The sequence below is a fragment of the Melozone crissalis genome, unplaced genomic scaffold (assembly GCF_028551555.1).
Source record: "Melozone crissalis strain CALT ecotype California unplaced genomic scaffold, PUWL_Pcris_2 ptg000013l_1, whole genome shotgun sequence".
NCBI classification, from domain to species: domain Eukaryota; kingdom Metazoa; phylum Chordata; class Aves; order Passeriformes; family Passerellidae; genus Melozone; species Melozone crissalis.
Window position 1 is genome coordinate 52,079,511 of NW_026535791.1, and position 21,026 is coordinate 52,100,536.

A 21,026-nucleotide genomic window follows, 5' to 3' on the forward strand; every position below is an offset into this window, starting at 1 on the left:
CCTTGTCTCCCCTTCTAGCAGTCACACAGCTGCACTCAGCACAGCAAGGGAGTCTTGTTTCTTCTTTTCTGCCCCTTCAGACTTTGACACAGATAGTCTTCTTCTCCCTGTGTTTGTGTGTAGATACTGTGGAAAGGGAGAGGAAAAAGTTTGAGGATAAAGTCTTTCTTCCTCCCTGGCCTTGGCCTGGAAGTGATTAATAGCCCTTTGCTACCACACCCCCCTCCCCACACTGCTGTACCTGAGACATGAAGTTTAAAGACAAGGGATTTATAGAAAATACCAAGGTTTCCAGGTTATATATAAGTACAGATAAGAATTGTCTTCTACAATTTGATCCTATTCCCACTCCAATCAAAACAAAATGCCTAGTTTTGTGCTAGTACTTCAATAACAGAGTATCTGAAGAATATGTTCAAAGAAAACCTATTCAAATTATAGATTTGTTTAATAACCAAAAGTGTTAAAGATATTTAGAGAAAAGTTTTTATTTTACAATAGCTACTATTGGTAATGATGAAGAATGAAGACAATAGCTACTATTGGTAATGATGAAGAAGGAAGGAATTTTAGGTGTATAGTTAAATAGAAAAGATTGCTAAATTATTTTTCCTTCAATAAGTTGACCTGCAATACTGAGATGTCTGAGAATAAATAGGACTACTGCCTTTTCACTTTATTCCAGTATTATGTTAGACAAATGTGCCATTTTAACCTTTCTCCTCAGCAATACCAAAGAAATACTAGAGGAATTAAATACATGTATACATCAAATATATGTACCTATTTATCTCCAGGAAACCAGTGAGGTAAAGGGGTTAAATTGTGTTTAACCAGAATGTATACTTAGTGTTCTTTATCTCCCTGGAACTTGTTAGCACTTTGAGGACCAATTCACTAAGAATGAATAATACCGTGAATGACATCAGCTTCCGCCAACATGCAAGAGGTTACTATGGTAATGGAGAAAGTTTTTCACAGTACAAAACAAGCACCATACTTGATATATTAGCCAGCCAAAGAAAGCAGTCACATATAAACTACTGCATCTTTCTAATGAATAGCCATTTATGCAGCATGCATGTTAGCAATTCTGCCGAGTTCCTCTGAACATCAAACTGTTGGCAGTTATATTGAAAATCTTGGCAGATTTACAAAAGTGCTAACATTTTGTTTTCAGCAGCTTGTTTTTTTTCTTTCTCAGAGCCCATATCTTCAGCATATTCACAGAGTCTTTAGCCAATGCCAACCAGGAAGGTCTCTGATCTGAGCTTAAATGTACTGTATGTGCACACTGAGAAGGCAAGATGTACAAGCCATGCAAGTGATTCAAAATAGATTTTTTTATTTGTGGCATAAGAACAGACGGCTTCTTTGTTAGGTAGCACTTTCTTTTCTATTTGCTCACCACCTTTTCCGTAAGAGTTTAATCCACAAAACAATACAATGTGTTTGCTAATACGCAAAAGTTAGAAAACACTGAAACTTAAATAACCTTATATATATATACATGGCTATGATTTGAAGTAATGGATCAAGACCATATCAAACCACATAAATATCTTCTAATTCTAAACAGGGGCAATATATTATTTCCTTGCTCCTTCTACTCTCCAAAAAAAAAAAAAAAAATCCAAAACAACCCAGTAACTTCTTATTTTGGATGGGGTCCTAGCAAATCCATTCCTTCTTGCAGGACATTGAGAGATGAAAAGAAGAAATCTGAAAGCAGTTACAGACCATTGATTTCAGGAGTCTGCTGGCAGATAAGTCTGGGGTTTTCTACTGATGTAAATTATTGTAAACCTTATCGCAATAGACTAGGGTATCATCTGACAAGACCTTCCTCAGAGCACTTTTTCTATGCTTCTCTATTGCATTCCCCTTGCCAAGGATGAGGAAGTGAGTAAAAAGCAAAGGAATGAGTTAGAGTGAATGAACTTTCATGCAATTCCAGTAAAAAAGCAGTAACTGATCTTGGATCCTGTCTTCTGCCACCTATGTAATACATTTTGGCTGAGGATGTTGCCAAATATATACATTTAAAATGCTGCCAAAATTAAACTTCACTTTCCAAGTCTTTCTGTGTATCATCATCCAGTCATTCGACCTGACATTGTTTTCACAGAAATTAAAGGTTTTTCCAATCACTCCTCTGCACTTCTTATCAACCTTTCAAGTGAGGTTTTAAAATAGATTTTAAATTTAAAACACCTTTTACTGGATGACTTATTGTATAAATAAATGTATTCTTAGTATCAGAATTAGAAAAATATTCCATACTCTAAAATTTGTATCCTGCTGGCCCTATATTTTCAACTATGCCATTTCAAAGACCTTCCATTCTTGACATTTGAACTAAATATTTTTAAGCTTTTCTTCATAGTGTTTTAACATTTTAGCTTCTTCTCTGTTGTCTCATCTACTACCATGCCAGTTGATAGGTTGGTAATGCTTTTTGTTTGTTTGTCACATACTGGCAAAAGGGTAAACAAGAAATGGAAAAAATATAGGAAAAACTTTTGGTTTTGCCTGAAGGTCCATGCCTATATTTTTATGGCTTTGCTTTATCTTTTCTAAGACATTTCATGTTGAATTGTGATTCGGTAATTGAAAGGTATGGCAGTTCCAAGAAGAGATAGCCTGTCTTTAGAAACAGAGGAGACAGCAGCACACATTATGCATATTGGCCTGAGACCTGCAGCCTGACCAGTCTTAATGGGCCAGCATGATACTGGGGGCAGAGCACAGCCCACTATCCTGAGCAGGAGTGTTCTCCCATTTCTTGGTATTTTTCGGTATTGCAATAAAGATGAGAGACGATACTTTGGGGAGTACTTTTCCATAAAGCTCAATAGTATACTGTATAGAAATACCTGTATTTGTCAGTATTCTACCATACAGCTCATACAGCTTTACCTGTATTTTGCAAGTCTTGCTTTTTCTTCTCTAGCCATTCTTTTTGCATCTCAGGGAGGAACATAACTAAGTTTCTTCTTTTTAGCAAATTATTTAACATGTTAACACCATCTCAAAGGTAGCACTAACTTGAATTAAAGAAAAAAATCAAACCCCAGTACTCTTTCAAGTACTGCCGCCACATAATCCTGAGAGGATCTGATCTGCTGTTTTATGAAACAAAGCTTGTTAGATCTGTACTCGTAAAGATGGTTAAATAGCCATCTTCTTTTATGTGAACATTGGCCTTAGTACTGATATTCAGCTGTTTCCCCAGCAGCACTACACTAACTAGGAGGACTTCAACACCTTTCAAATTACTCACCACGTACATTCATCTTTGAGGGTATTTCCTTCCCTTGGACATACTGGAAAACAGCACCTGACAGCCTGTTAGTCCCCAAAAGACTCACTTAGTAGGACTTCTGAAAGGCCTTACAGTTGTTCATGTGCTTTGAGTTAGTCACACAGGAGAAGTACTGACAAGATATTCCCAAGAAGCAAAAAGAAATTTTACTGGCAACTTCAGAAAAACCAAAGAGCTTTGGCAAAAATTAAGAGTAACATTCAACCAATGTAAAAAACTTCATAACACATTAACACAGTCCATTCAATTTAGCAAACTCTAAGCCCATTTCATTTTAAGTTACTCAAAAATTCCAAGAAGAGAGAATTAGAAGAACAAAGAGAAAGAGAACACATAGCAAAGGACTTAGTCACAGAACATGTTACAGCTGAGGTGGCCATAATGCACAGAGTACTGGCACATACCAGCAGAAGACTTCATCTCACACAGAGTTACACCACACCACTTCAAGCATCTGCTCTCCTTCTTCTTTAACCTTTCATACCCCTGATGTTGATGCAGTGCACCTGTGTGCCCTCTGCTCCCTTTGGTGGTTGGTCAGTGCCCCTGGCCCTCCATGGCTCATTGCTGTCAGTGCTGCTCACCTGCTGCTCACAGCTGTGGCCCATTGGGGATGAGGCTCAGCCACTGCCCCACTCCCAATTACCACAAACTACCTTACATTACACAATTACCATTCCTGGGTGCCAGCAGTGTTCAGCTGATAGAAATTCTAAGAGGAGGCAAGGTCAAGTTGTGTTCTTGTGGAATGTTCAGCCTTAAACACTCCTTGGCCAGCCTGGGCTCTTCCCCTAAGGTGGGACTCCAGTCATGTGGGCACTCAGGAGCTGGGTTAGGGGCTCCAAGATTTGGGGTATGGATCATTGCCTCTGCTGCGCCAGGGATGAGCAGCCACTGCAGGGCTGGAATGCAGGCCTGGGTTGGAGGGGGGTGAGTGTGTGAGCAAGGCCAGGTCTGCCTCCTCCTCCCCACACACCCAAGGAAATGTTTGGAAGCAGCAATCCTTCCATTCTCTCCCACAGCCCTGGGGACAAGGCATTGGAAACCCATTCTGCATCCCACATTTCTCCTGGTTATGAAGTTAGGAAGCTGGAGCAGGAGAACTGACCACAACCTTGTACCTGCAAATCCTTAACACAGATTTCCATCTCAGTGGGATCTCAGCTGAGCTGCAACATTTATAGATATTTTATATATTCAACAGAATTGTGACATGAAACTTTATTCTCTGCTTCACAAATTTCAGAAGTTTAAGCACAAATTCAGGGTAATGATGAATAGAGTACCTGGCACTGAAAATAGCCACTGGCCCAAAAATAGCCACTTGCTGAACAGTTTTATGAACAATAAGTTATTTTTTCATTTTCCTATTTTTCAAAGGATGCTGACAGCAATTTGTTTTCTATGTTGTATTTATATAGAAAGAAACAAAAATGACCAAAATAATAAGTCAAGCTGAAAGAGAGTTCTAATGATGAATACAAAAAAGAACTCCTCACACTCCCTCATTCTCCTCTGCCATGATGGCTATTTATCATTGGCACTGTTTGCAATAACTGTTTTTCTGGCTTAAAGCCCAAAAACCATTTTTTCCTACTTTATTTGAAATCAAAAATACACCTCTATGGCAAAAAAAATTAAATGTTTCAGATTTTCTACATCCTTTTGCCCAAGACTGTTACAATAAAAAAAAAAAAAAACCCACAAAAAACCAAAACAAAACAAAGAAAAAACCAAAAAACACCAAAAAAAAAAAACCCAAACAAAAAAAAGGCAAAACCAAAAACATATAGGTAGTTATAAATTAAAAAAATAAATTAAATACTGTCTGATGTATAGACAGTTGTATTTACACTGCCAAGATCTACCAAAACAATTTATAGCATTTAAAAAGACAAGTTCAAAACAGCATGACTCTACCTCTACGCTGGCAGAATACAAATGAATGTGCAGAGGAAGATATAGTATCAAATATCACATCATTATTTCTTGTTCCCTCATCAGCTTTACCAGCATGAATTATTTATACTGACTGAGCAACTAGAATCAGTCTCATTCACAACTACACACAGGTGACAAAATGTAACAGTGATAATGATGGTAATCTTCTATTGCCCTCAGTTATTTTGCTACTACTTATGGTTATGAACCTGCATTTTTGAGTCTTCTGTTGCTTCATTTACATAGCATAAAATATCTGGAAAGGTGACTTGCTAGATTTTCTGAGTGTTTGGAATCCTGGGACAGTTTTGAATTCATGCAGTTGAGAACAGTACCATTTTCCCATCCCTCAACTCACTCTCATGGCTACTAAAACAGCCTCTTCATGACTAGAGAGTTTTGTAGCTTGGACAGTGCTCTAAGCTAACTAGAGTGATTATACTTGAATGGGGATTTCAGAGATAATTTTGGAGTAATTTTAAGTTCCCTTACCCTGCTCTAGCCATTATTCTTCCTCCTGCAAGCATCTGATTTAAATCTGCTCTTTGGAAGCTTGTAACCCTGACACTTCATTAAAGGCCTCAAAATCTCAACACATTCATGTACAATTTCCCTCATTCCTGGTGTGTTATCTTCAAATCTCCTGTTCTGCCCACAGTCTCCTCTTTCCACCATAACCCAAATGCATGGCACATTTGAGCAATACACAGAAATGCATACAGACCTCAGGTATTGTTGTCTTGTTTCTGAATCTACTTTTCTTCTTGAAGCAGTGTGCAAATGAGATGACATTAGATGACTTGACACTAGATGAACAAGGGGCCAGGTAAGTGAATAGCTGGGGAGAAAGGGAGGCAGCAGAGGCTGGCTGTGAAATCCCACAGTATTTCAAAGAGTTTGTGCCTTCAGCAGAAGACAAATCATTGTGTATTAGAGCGTCAGCGAGGAAAGCAAAGATGAATGTGGGATTCAGTCTCTGAAAGTGTCTTGAGACTGATACTTATCTTATAAGTAATGTGCAGTGGGTGAAGTGGATCCACTGTGCAACTGCTAGGCAGAGAGCAGCACTGTGAATGGAGTCCAGAGCAGGAAGAGACTAATCCTGAAAGGCTGGCACTCAGGGTTTCGGCACAGTAGAATTTAAAGAAAAGGCAGAAGCTGGGAAAGAGAGGGAAATAGAGCACTAGAGTACTGACTGGTGAAAAACTGGTGGTGAGACAACAGCTGGAAAAGAAAATTGGCTAGGAAGGAGAAGTGGACCTGCCTTTCTCTGGCACAATCAGAAGGCAAACCCTGGTCTTTCTATTCAGACTTAAGTCTGGTTCATTAATTTTGACATTGTTATCCTTTTACTACTTCTGGGTGCCACATTGGAGGTAGCTATTCCCAGCCAAAATGTTCAGGAGAGCTCTATCTTTTTTGTCTTTTTCCTCTCTACCTGAATTTTGAGATACTCTTGACCATCCTTCTCTTTTACTTGTAAATTGCCTTCACCTTCCAAGTATCACCTCCAGAATAGGAATAGCGTGGCACTGAAGTTTTTAAGTGTGGCTTTTACTAGGGATGCAGCAAAATGTCAGATCTTTCAGTGAGGAATAAAAAGTAGGTTTAGTAAGCAAGTGACAGAGGACTTGGAAGCCACATTTCACATGGCTGATTGAGTGCCAGACTTCAAAACTCTGGCAAAGAGCTTGCTGCTACACTGTACTGCATCTATGCCCTAGTTTGAGTTTTAAATAGGAATTATCTGCCAGCTTTCAGTTATAATGAAACAAGCAAGAAAGCAGTCTCAAGGTATATATAGTATTTGGAATTTAGGCTCAAGCAGTAACAGGAAAGCCTAGTCTGTGATTCTTCCTCTGCAGGTATGAGAGAGAAAGAAAAAGATGGATTGACAAAAATGGTAAAAATGTCCAGAAGGACATCCTGGGCATATCCCTTCTATTGTCTTTCTCTAGATAGCAGCCCCCCCATCCCCATTAGCTGCCTGACCCTGTCAATGGGAATTTAAAAAAAAAAGTTTTACCTAAATAGATAAAGCAAATTATTAGAGAGGGAAAAAAATTGACATGACCTTCCACCACCTTGGTTTTCTACACTTATAGAGATTTTAAAGTTTCATTTCTTGTGATGTGTCTCATTCAAATGAAAGCAAGAATTCTGTGGTTTGTGGCTTCATCCAGGTTCTGGGAGATGCAGCTTCAATACTTCTTTTGGCTGAGGGAATTTAAATTTATATCTGCTATTAAGGATCCAAGCCATTAGACTATTTTCCATTCTTCATAGGTTGAACTTCTCTTCTTTGCTTTTCCTTTTTTTCTCAGAGTGATTTGTGCTTCAAACTGACAAAATCCTCTTGTTCTGCTGACCACCTCTGGCTACTGAAGACTGCCCCAGGAATGGTGCCTCTTATTAGACATGGAAGGGTTAATGAGGCCTTCCATTTTATAAGATGATTAAGCTTGACAGTCTGGCTCACAAGATCACAACCTAGCCCCATGAGTTAATCAGTCACATAACTAACTGCTGCCAAGTCCATGCCAGTTAGGATTGCATACATTCGTGTCAAGAGGGCATCCATGTGTTCCCATCTGGAACGATTCCTTGCACATTTACACTTCATTCAGATGAACCTCAGCAATAACACCAGGCTAAAATCAAAGGTGAATTGAAAAAACTGAATTAAGCATTTCCTAGAGATTACAGGGGTAGACAGCCATACAACACCATTGAAAGTAAGGAGGAAGCCAGACTAAACATCTCCCAAAGAGAGGGCAAAAAGTGAGTAAGACAGAAAATTTGTTATGGGAAATGTTTCAACAGCTTCTTTTACTTTCAGAATAGCCTGGGATATTGCTTGCAAGAATCATAAAATGGTAGTGCAATATATTTATTCTGATAATCCATTTCTTAGATTTGGCATAGGGTTATTCTAAGCTCTAGATTTACACAAATCCATTCAGACAGTTTTCCATGTGTAGCTACAAAAATCCAAACTCTGCATAGGTTTCACACACTTCTTGAGGTATAGGCATTCACACAGGAAGGTGTGAAATATTACAACCACATCCTGGAAGTCTGCATGTGAAGAACTAACAAAATGGCTGTGTTTTCAAGGATGTTGTAAAACACTATGCTCACTACTGCTTCATAGTTGTACAAAGAAGTTAAAAAATTCAACAGAGCAGAAAAAAAATGTATGCTTGTGTTGTATGCTAAAAGACAATGAATAAATCTCAAAGTTTGGACTACATATCAAGGTCTGCTACAAGTTTTGTGTCATGCTGTCATTTCCCCACCCTGCCTCTTGTCTTCATTAGACATGTAAAAAACAAGGAAATGGAATATCCATTAGTGAGCTTATTTTATTGTAACACTGCTGAGTACTGCTGCTATGTATACAGACATGATTATTCACATGTAAAAAAGGGATACACTTGTCCCAGAGAACATTAGTGTCTGATTAGATCCTCTGGGGCTACTGCATTCCAAACAATTAATCAGATCCATAGTACCCAAATTGGTCAGGAAGGCTACGGACATTAAAAATGGGAGGTTTTTGGCCTGCAAGCAAACAGAGGTCAACAAGAACTAAGGAGACCTGTCATCAGGCCACCCATTAACAGGGATTTCACCATTAATTATTTCCTCTCAATACAAGACTGGCACAAGAAATAAAAAGCAACTAACATGGTTTAATGAGTTTATTGCCTAAATGTAAACTTTTTCAGTTTGTGCTGCATTTTCATGTATTTTGAATCATTAAAAATTAAGTGAAAAGCATAAAAATTGGAAAAGACAAGGATATAGAGAAAAAATAAAGATACATAGAATTGGTAGAATAGTAACAGAGATTTAAGACACTGACATTCCATATTAACATGTCTTCATTGTATTAACAGTGCTAGAATGAATAGCTGTGCTATTTGCAGGGGCTTTGACGAAAAAGAATGATCATGTTAGCTCAGTCCCTGTGAATAATGTATGAGGCTAAATTCAACTTATTTGCCTCATCTTGCATTCAGTCTAAAACCCCCACAAAATAAAGGACTACACTTAGCATTAAGTAACAATTTCTTGTTTTAACTTCCAAATCGTTATTTCTGTGCAGTTAGACATTGGTTAGAAAATTGCATATGGAATGGTTTTCCATTTATTAGAATTTTCAGATGCAATCTCAGTGTTAGATAGAGGTCAGTCTGGGAGTTCTTCTATTTTACCCATTTAAATCCTTTAGGCCCTCAATGCATTTTTAATAGGCCATAGAAGAATCAATTAAATCTTGTTATTTGTATGCATTACAGGGTTATGCTCTTGTGGGTATCTAGCCAGCGTTAATTAACCAAGGAGGAAAGCATTTTGCACTTTTAAATGGTGTAAAATGCTATATTCACAAATTAAGGATCTAACTACAGTTTGGAATAGAAAAGTCTTATTAATAATAGCAATTTATTGGTGAGTTATGTCTTCCAGCTGAAGAAAGTTATGTGGAAAAGTAGACTTCATTATCACCTCTGTTTCAATCAACCTATTTTTCTAATTTTATTCTTTTAAAGAAAATTGTACTTTATAATCACTTTGAAAACTTTAGCTACCTGGGACAGTAATGACCTTGAAGAAATGAAGTCACCCACTCTCCCATAGCAGACAAAAGACTTCCTGAGGAACATACCATGGAGTTCTGAGGAATTTCTCTCGCCCAGCTTATACTTGGAAAATCAACCTACCCCTGTCTCAACTGGGTTAACTTAGAAACTATATCCAAAAGAACACAGTAAGGATGAAGAGTAGGGGAAAAGAATACATTTAGGTTATTTCATTCAGTTGCTCTTATAATTAATTTTTCTAATCTACAATGAAAAGGGGCAATGGCAGAGTCCTGTCATCAAGCAACCCTTAGAAAATCAGGCTTACAAGGATGCCTAATAGTCAATTTTGTCTGCAATGAGTTTTTATTGTAGCAGGAGAGCAGAAATGCATTTGCATAGCAACCCAGGTAGTACAAGGGATGGGGGGAGTACAATAATCAGGGAAAATGGAACTGAGAGGTGGTAAGAATGTAGAATCATAGAATATCCTAAATTGGAAGGGACCCACAAGGATCATAGAGTTCAACTCCTGGCCCTGCACAGGACAGCCTCAAGAATCACACCACATTCCTGAGAGCATTGTTTAAATGCTTTTTGAGCTCTGTCAGGCTTGGCGCTGTGACCACTTTCCTGAGGAGCCCTTTCCAGTGTCCAATCACCTCCTGGGTGAAGAACCTTTCTCCTGATATCCAACCTAAACCTTCTCTGACACAATTCAGGCCAGTCTCTTGTGTCCTGTCACTGGTCACCAGAGATGAGAGATCAGTGCCTGCCCCTCCTCTTGCCCTCATGAGGAAGCTGCAATGAGGACTCCCCTCAGCCTCCTCTTCTCCAGGCTGAACAGACCAAGGGACCTCAGCCCATATGGCTTCCCCTTCAGACCCTTCACCATCCTTGTGGCCCTTCTTTGGACATTCTTTAATAGTTCAATGCCTTTTTTGTATTGTGACACCCAAAACTTGAGGTGAGGCCACCCCAGCTCAGGGCAGGGCAGGACAATCCCCTCCCTTGCCCAGCTGGCCATGCTGTCCCTGATGCCCCCAGGACAGGGATGGCCCTCCTGGCTGCCAGGGCACTGCTGACTCATGTTCAGCTTGCCAATGACCAGGAACCCCAGGTCCATTTTGTGGCACAGCTTTCCAACATCTCAGTCCCCTCTCTGTTTGTACATTCAGGGTTGCCCCACCCCAGGTGCAGAATCTGGAACTTGTCTTTTGTTAAATTTCATACAGCTGGTGATTGCCCAGATCTCTAATTTGTCTAGGTCTCTCTGCAGGGTCCTTCTGCTTTTGAGGGAGTCAGAAGTGAACATCCAGTTCACTATCATCAGCAAACTTCCTCAGAGTACCTTTGAATATCCAAGTCATTTATGGACAAGTTGACTTAACGAAGGAGAACCAAATGGTATGGTAAAAGATGTCTGTCCAGCAGGATGACATCCCCATCTCCTGCTTTCTCATTGCTGGGGAAAAGCAACTTCTTACTGAATTACTCCTTCTGGAGAAGAGCAACATCTTTACACACACTAATCTGCTGATGAACTTCTTCCAGGCATGGTGCTCTAGATCTCCTGCATGAAAGTCCCTGCATAGCCAAAGGCCTTTGCCTTAATCCTTCTCTGTCATTGCCTGTCTAGAAAATGAAGATTTGTCACAGTGTCCATGAAAAACATCATCCTGGAGTTGTAACAAAGCAGGCCATGTTGTACAAAAAAATCTGTTCCTTCAAGACAAGGCTGAAGACAGTAAATAGTTCTTTGAAGTGGAATTTAGCTCAGAAGATATTCAACAATATTTTTCCCTTGGAATTTTCACTTCGTGTGTCTTCAATTACTTGCGTTTCTCACTACAGCCTTTGGTAAGCTCAGGAAAGATTCATTTGGACTAAGCACTATTATAAATAAGCTTCCCTTCATACTAATATGAGGACCTTTATCTTGTCCTGCTGTGATAGAAGAACAACAACATTTTCCTGGAGCAACTGGCATCCATTAAGGGATCCGATCATTCATCAAGCACAAACAGTTTGCTAAGCCAAGTCCTGTCTGTGGGAACAAAAACATCTCCGTATTTCTAAGGAGGCAGAGCACACATTGTCATGTCTCAATAAGGAGCTGGATAAATATTGTAAAATATTGTTTCAGTAGAGCAGATGCTCAAACCATATTGACACCTACTAACAAACTCGGACACCCTGGGGCAAGAAACTTTATTTACAATGGAATTGAATTATTTCTGAATGTATGAGCAGCATCCTACCTAAGGCAAAGAATAAGATTACATTATTTTTTTTTTAAATAAACCAAACCTAAATACAGACCCACAACTTCCTTGTTCCTGAGCATCAGTTTCAGAAAATGAGAAACCATCTACTAATCCTTAACATAAGCTGAGAAAGAACAGCAACAACCACAACAGAACCAAATTGCAGACATAAACTTTTTTAAAAGCTGTAGTTCTATTTCTAGATATGTGGACAAGTCTGCTCTCAGCTAATTGTTTCAATTAGCACAAAAACTGAAAGTCATCTGAAAAGAAGATCCAACAGAGGACAAGATAAAGTCTATATAAAGTAAATGGCATGTGTATTTTGTTTTAAGGAGCAACATAAAACAGCTCCAGGAGATCCCTCAGGGCTTTTCTAAATTATCATTTCCTAAAAATAGTCACAGTACTGTTGTGCTATAATCTGTGTTTCAACCTGCTGTATTTTAAAACAGGAGTCCCAGAATCACCATGAAATATCCTTAGCTGCTGGGATAGAGAAAGAGCAAGATTAACATGTTAGGTTTTATATGAACTCCATGAGCACAGGGCCTACACTGCTGCTGAATCAACTTTGTTTTTCTGTTTTAAAAATACACAGATTTTTTCATGACTGTAAAAATAAAATCAGACATTTATTTTATATAGTGAGGAAATTATAGGAAGTTTGAGCATTCTAAGACCATAAATGCAGCACAGTCGTCAGTAAGATCTAATTATTAGAAAAAACAGCAGACAACATACATGAATCCATGACACTAAAAAAAATGAGGTGATGAAAAAGATAAAGTTAAGCCTCAAAATCTAGAGTCAGAATGGCACAGATCCTACATTAAATCTTAGAATCATAGAATGGTTTGGGTGGGAAGGAATTTCAAATACCATCTAGTTCCAGTGTCCCTGCCATGGGCAGGACACCATGAACACCTTTCCCTGGACCAGGTTGCTCAGAGCACATACCCCTTTTCATTTTCTTTTTATTAAGTTAATAAAGCCTTGTGAAAAGTAAAATCAAAAAAAAAAAATTTTAGAAGCATCTGTTTCCTATTAAATATTAATGTTAAGGCCAAATAATGAATTGAACATTCTTTTACTTTGCTGGAAACTCTATCCTTGATTGCTACATTCTACACACTAATCTGTTCATCCTGACAGTGAGCTACCCATAGCTACTACAAGAGCCAAAATAATCGGAATTAATTTATTTATTTATTTGTTTATTTTCAGAGCACAATTCACCTCTTTCCAGTGAGTAAGTACACTATTTATAGCTCTTTATTCTTAAATTCAAATTCCTACAAGAGTTCAAACATAAGGTATAAACTGTCTGTAAAGAAAAACTCACCAGAAGCTGTATTAATCTGCATTTTGTGCATATTAGGTTCTATATTAAGAGCATTTATACCATTCAAACAATTTCAGTAGCGTCAAGCCTTTGGCTGTCAAAGACAAAGATCCTGTGTAAGGCAGATAAGCTCCACCAAAGCCCTTATTTGTAAACATAGTGCAGCTGCCAAGTGCCTCAGAATTCTCTTACGTTACCTGATCACGTAGTTGGGAGCAGGCTGTAGAGCAGGCTGTCAGCTTGCAAACAGAATGTGTGTCTCCTGATCTGCAACAGATCTTTCAAGTATCAAAAATACATAAAGATAAGGTGCTTTTCGAATCCTACATTTACTGGTTTGCAACTTATAAAGCCAAATTATTTCTCAGGGCAGCAGCTCCATCCTCCCTCCCTTGCCTTCCTTCTTCTGTCTTTAATTTAGGACTGTACATTATTAATCAGGAAAAATTGCCTCCCACATTTGTATTTTTTAAGAGATTAAATAAATCTGAACTATGTCAACTGGGATACTGGAAAAACTAATTTTTTTTTTTTTTTTTTTGCCAAACTCAAAAAATAGAGAATTCAGAAAAATTGGGGGAGAAATGTTTAAAGCAATTGTTCAACAACTTTGCTCTGTAAACAACAGATGAGATAATAAGGAAAAGAGGACTGGCACTCAGGCATTATCTGGCAATCAGAAAGGCAACATATTTTTGGTAACATGAATTCACATGTCTTCTAAAAGACACACTCTAATATACACTCTAAAAGAGTGTATATTAGAAGTGATATGTACAAATGATGAGGACACAGGAGCTCTAGAATAATCCATGCTATTAATAAAAAAAGAGAGATAGACCTACCAATAACTTCAGCAGGAACATTTTTTACTATAACTTTACTGTATTTTTTTCCCTGTAGCTGTACCTCTGTCTGGTCAGACAACTGTAATTATCCCTTCCCCTGTAATCCAGCTTCTCTCCTTAATCAGAAAAGGAGTACCAATAATATTCCGGTAAATGGGTTTACTGAAGGAGTCTCATTTTGAGTGACTTTTGTCTCTCAAGTGTGACAACAAATTTCACATCTTTGGTGAGTGTGATCACAGGTTCACACTAATCCTTTGCAAACTGCCCTCAGCAAACTGCCTGAGGTGTTCTGCTCCCATACCCTCAAGAACTGCCTCTCTGGGCACATTTTTCTTTCTCCAACAGTGCTCTACACCATCTTGAAAGCTGTGCGAAGTGTTTGTGAGAGGGATAGACACAATGAAGAATCACAATTTATATGATCTAATGCCAAAATCTGTCAGTGTGATTAAAAACATTAAGTTCTGGTTGAAAATGGGTAAATTACCAAATAAATGCAAGTATTTTCTTAGCATAGTTTTGTATATCTTAAAAGTAAAGTAAACCATATAAATATGGTGTACCAGGGAAGAATTGTCATCTATATCTGTGGTGGGTTCACTCTAGCTGACACCCACTCAGCCTTTTCTTTTTCCCATTTTGCAGATGGGGAGAAGACATAAGAAAGGAGGAAAAAGATTTGTGGATTGTTGTTGTGACATTTTTACAGGAAAAGCAAAAGCTGCACACATAGGGCAGGCAAAATAAGGAATTCATTCATTACTACCCTTTGGCAGAGAGATGTTCAGGCACTTCTTGGCCAGCAGACCCTCAGCATGAATAATGCTTGCTCGCACAAACACTGCCACAGCAAACATCCCCCCTTTCTCCTTCTTGGCTGGAGCTGTTCTAGCTGAAGCACACCTCTGTGTGCGTGTGGACTATCCTTTTGTCAGGTTGGGGCCACTGGACAGCTGGTGCTCCTTGCCAGCCTCTTGCACCTCCAGCTCGAGGCCTTCTGGATGCGGCTGGGTAATGGTGGGAGAGAATCCAGTAGGTTTCATTTCCCACCCTGGGAATTAAAGTTTTGTCTCTCTCCTCTACCCCAAAAGTGGGAGTGGCAAGAGGCTGACAGAGGACCCTGCCAGGATGGCAGGCCCAAACTGACCATATTCCATTCCATGTGCTCATCAAGAAAATCTCAGGACAAAGAAGAGAAAGGGAGGGTTTAGCAATGGCACGAAAGGAGTGAAAGAACATAACTGGTGTAACAAAAGACAAATCACTAACATAGTAACATAGTAAAGCTTGCATTTCTCTGTTTGAGACACTGGATTTTGTCACTCATCTGTTTGTGGTCTTGGCAGGCTTTTTGCCTGTGAAAAGACCCTTTGATAAGTTTCATTAAAGTATCACCACAGGAATATGAAATGTTATGTTCCGCCATCAGGATGAAAAATGTCTCTTCTTCCTCCTCAACCTTTAAATCAATCTGTACAACACAAAATCAGCATGTCAGCTTTGTAATCACAAGTACTTTTTGTCTTGCTACTGTTTTGTCGCTGGGAAAAGTCTTAGCAACTACCACATCTAATTTGGAAATCAATTTCTAAAGTGGGTCTATGTCTTCTTTCCAAGAGGAAGTCAGATTTCCAACAGATTGAACTCATTAATATGTGTTTCTTAGAAGAAAGATATTTCAATTCAGTTCAATGAACTAATTTTCTGGGTTCCTAATATTGTTACTGGGTGCTTCTGTATGGGGAACACAGAGAGTAATTGGCTTTTAAAATGTTTTTGGATCTCTTTAACTTTGATTTTAGACAATGAATATATAAACAGGAAATTAATAGAAGTCTATCATTAGATTTTGCAGGGCAGGCCAGAATAACTGAAGTGTCATGCAGGTCACAATAAGAAAATTTTACTGCATAGAACTAGCAATGGCGTTGTCTAAGCACTGCTGCAATACCCTGAAACAAATGCCTTGTTCTGCAAGAGTTGCATGAATTCCTTGTTCTTCTTCGGCTGCCTTAATGGCTTTAGCTTTACCTACTAAACTCTTTATCTCAACCCTTGAGTTTTCTCACTTCAGCCCTTCTGGTTCTCTCTTCCACCCCATCAGGTGGGAGGGAATGAGCAGCTGGGGTGAAACCAGACACAGGGCCATGACCCATGTGGGACAGGTCACACACCGCAGCAGTGATGCCAGGCATGGATGCAGCAGGCTCTTTCAGGAAGGACAGTGCCAGGGTGCTGTCAGGGGTGGGGTTCCCGTGGACCTGGAACTGCATGGGATCACCGTGGGTTCTGTCTGGACAGTGTTGAGCAGCCTGGGCAGCCCCAGCCCTAGGTATGTGTGGCAAGGTCACAGTGACCAGACAGGTCTGAGGTCACCCTGGAAAGTCTGCCACTGTAATAGGAGACATTCGTAGTGGGTCCTCCTCATACTGTTTTTCCATGTGTTATAAATTCCTACTCTTTGCAGAGATGTACTGTCACTGGTGTTCAGGAACAGGCCAGGTGGCTGTCATCAAGCCTGACTAGAAGCCATTAAAATCACTGAATTAGGGCTGGAGTGAAAGAAAAAAAAATATTGTGAGCCGCTTGACTTAATTAAAAACTGATCTGTCAAATACATGGATTGAACTTTACATTTCAAAAAGGAGAGAAAGCTCAACAGTAAAAAAAGCACTAGAAGTACCTTTCACATAAATGCAATTACAATATCATATAGAAATTGATTCCAGATTTAACAAACTAGATTTTTTTTCCCTGCAAAATAATTCAATTCTCCTGAAATAATTCAGACTGTGCAATTTTCCATAATATTACCAGCAGAAAAGAGTAAAATGTAGCCACCAGGTTCTGGTCTGGGGGAGTTATTCAATCTCAAGGATGAGAGCCATTGTGAGATGATACAAACTTCTCTCTAGGTTCTGCAATGGAAGAATGTCACAAACACAAAGGGAATCAAATCTCTTTCAGTGCAGAAATTTCTCAACCTTTAGTTTTTGATCTCCTGAGGAGTGTCTAATTTCTCCTTTAAGAAAGTCAGCCTTTTATTTAAGAAAAGAGCTCAATATTAATGATACAGTTAATCAAATGCTGTAAAAAACTAGGGAAAAACCATATTGTTCCACTTTTGTTTCCTAGGGTTCAATCTGACAGAGAGTGGTTGGTGCTGGAATTCAGTGAAATGTGATTTCCTTATTATTAAGCAAGGAAGCATATTTCTTTGCTTGAGAGAAAAAAGGTGTTAGCTACAAATCTAGGACTTTCTTCAACTGAAAAGACTTTCAAAGTATACTAAAATTTCCTACTTGCTCAAATACCAGTGCTTGTTTTCAGAATGTCTGTCATTTCATAAACAATTTGGAGACTGCCTGTGGTAAAGTTGCCAGCTAATTCATCGAGGTACTTAACCCTACATGTCATCTAAGTTCCACTGGGATTTCTTCACTAATTATGCTGTGGTTTCTTGCAGGGAAGAAATTCTTCCTGGGTGGTGGACATAGGGTTATTGTAGTTTCGTCACAATAATTTGGGTTGCATACAACAGCCATTCATGCACAGAAGAGTGAAGACACAATAGTAATACTAAATTATTTCTGCCAAGGCTAATATTTTCAAATAGGAAAAAAAAAAAAATCAGTCTGTGGTGCTTAATGTAGAAGAAAGAGTGCTAACACAGAAATGTGACATTCTAGATAAAGCCCCACATTGCTAGTGTAGCTTAGCTGTGTGTTTTGTACTGAAAGTATGTAGCTGAACATGGCTGGCAATCAGTGAAAATTAGAAATAAAATAATACAAACGTTCTGCACAAAGTAAAAGAGCTAATCTTTGCAATGTATTTGCTTGCAATCCTCACTTTGTTCTCAGATTTAAGTAGGAGGACCTATTAACCTGCTTCTCAGCAGTAGAGAAAATTAATCCACCCAGTCTAAATAAGGCAATTGTAAATGAAAGGCTTTCCTGTAGATTTGTTACTCTCCTACAACTCTTCAGCAGACAGATGGATACTTACATATAAATAGCAAAATGTGGAGGATGCTGATGTTGCTTGGGACCACAATTCATTTAGAAGTGTATTAACCAGCAAGCTATTTTTTTTTTATTTAGTGACAGCGGCTATTTTTTTTCTGTAGATTCAAACAATCAGAACCAGCATGGGCTTTGAGGTAATATTGATTCCTTTTGTATGGAGAGGTTATTTTGCACCAAACATAAATACATGCATCTGAAAAGAAAAAAAAAAAAAAAAAACCAAGAAAAAGAAAAAAAGAAAAGAAAAGGAAAATCCTTGAAAGAGGATTCGCAATCCACAAAGTACAGTGAGATTGTCTTTTAAAAATGACCCAGAGAGCTGCAGTAATACTTAACTGTGAGAGGCAGTGTGAGCAGCCCTAGAACACAGAAATCAGGAGACCTGGCACGTTGCTCTGCCCACAGAAAGAAAAGCCAGCACATATTTTAACTGCACTGGGGCCAAAATGTTGCTCTGGTCTCTTCCTCCACAGCTCTAGCATGGCTATCCCATGAGACTGTGAATAAAATGTTATTACTCTGTGCCCATTTTTTCACTTGTTGAAAAAAAAAATAATGAAAGACCATTTATTATTTCCCAACCTTTAATCATTATCTAGCTATGAAAATATCTAAAGATGTTTTAACTAGCCACACTATGTGAAGCAAGTCCTTCCTGCTGAGTTTTATTAATTTGCAATGAAACAGGAATAATGATATTGCTTGCCTTTGTAATGTGTTTTCAGATCTGTAAATGAAATGTTTAATATGAAAAGCCTAATGAAAATTAAATATTTTAGAAATAAATATCATGTGAGTACAAATGCATGAAGGTCACATTAAAAAATGCAATAAAAAAACTTGCTGTAATTTATTTCCATGCATATTAAGTCTCACTTCATATGTGTTTTCATGCATGGAGATTTTACCACACAAAGAATTCACACAATTCTCACATGACATATTGATGAGCATAGACAGTAGACAAGTTAATATGTACTTGTTTAAATAGAATACACTGTTGGGTTTTTTTGCTATAGTTTAAACTTGATGGAAAAAAAATTGTGGCTGATATTTCACTACCAAAGTGAGTATAGCTGAAATTTTATTTGAAAAATTCTGACATTACATAGTGTTTATTTTTCATCAACACAATTCAAATTTGTAAGGTGAAATACCATTTTTTGCTCATACTTAGGAAATAAATAATTATAATTTTGATAGCCATAGCAATAATTTGTTCTTGGACAATTTCTCATTCCTCCTGAGAGCATCACTTTCTCTTCAGCATCTTCAACAGTAAGTCAACCTGTAAAGTTTACTTCAAAAGATAGTTCTGTCAGCAGCCAAATTAATCATATTTGCTTTTCTTCATATCTTGTGCACACAGATTCTTCAGCACCTAAGAAGAAGTTTGTAAGCCTTTCACCCTGTGTGGCCAGCAGTAACCCAGCAGACTGCTGCCCATTTTCAACAAACTTTAAAGTTATGAATGAGCTTGACATTCCTGTACTTTTTATCAAGACTGTTTGAAGCTGGCCAGCAGGTTCAAAATGTACAAGGTCAAAGAACACAGTAGTACAAACCCCACTTCCTTTAAAGAGTACACTTTAAAATACTCCTTCAGTAGGTGGGGACTTTGCATTTGTTATTAGCTTGCAATTATGATTAAATCTTAGATGCAGAAATCAGTTTTAGTTTCCTCTATGACATACATGAAATTTCCACACTGCATAGACCATGACAAAAAAAAAATTGTATAAATGCTCATGGGCACGGTATCTTAATACAAACAAGCTGATGATTCCTCCTTCAAGCAAAACAAACACCCAAAGTTTCAGTCTTCCATAAATGCACACATCAATTCAATCCAGGGAAGTGGATCATTGTGGATAAAATGATACCATTTCAAGCTAATATAGGAACTGTGTAATTTCTAGCAAATTATGTTCAGCATTGCAAATCCAATATAGTGTGTGATACAGTACTTCAGCAAGAATGTGCATTGCATAGCAAATATCTGGGGCTTGTTTTCCCTGGCAGACTTGTTAAGTACTTTCTAATTTCATGCAGAGGAATAAAAGGCCAAAATTAACATGATGATCTCTTCCAATTTAATATCTAATCGCTGCTTTTGTTTTGGAGCTCACTTTATGTATATCAATACAAATCATAGCTCCTTAACTCATCCGGCAGTATTTGTCTCAGTCTTCACATACATATTTAAAGATGTGGAGGAAGTATCTAGGCAAGAATTTACCATAAATAGATTACAATTCTTACAATGGAAAGGTCTATTTTCTGGGAGGCCTGCAAGCAAATTTGTTGAACTATCTTCTTGTATTAATGTTGGATTCTAGTTTGATGCTTTTGCTGAATTTGGCTGGGGTAGGATTAATCGTCTTCACAATGGCTATAAAGGTTGGATATTAGGAAGAAGTTTTTTACAGAAAGGGTGATAAAGTTCTGGAATGGTCTGCCTGGGGAGGTGGTTCTTAAACACATTCCTGGATGTGTTTAAGAAAAGCCTGGATGTGGCACTCGGTGCCATGGTTTAGTTGAGGTGTTAGGGCATGGGTTGGACTTGATCTTTAAGGTCTCTTCCAAGCTAGTCCTTCTGTGAATTCTGTGGCTGGTATGAGGTTGTGTTTTGGATTTGTGCTGAACACAGAGTTGATAATACAGAGATGTTTTTGTTATTGCT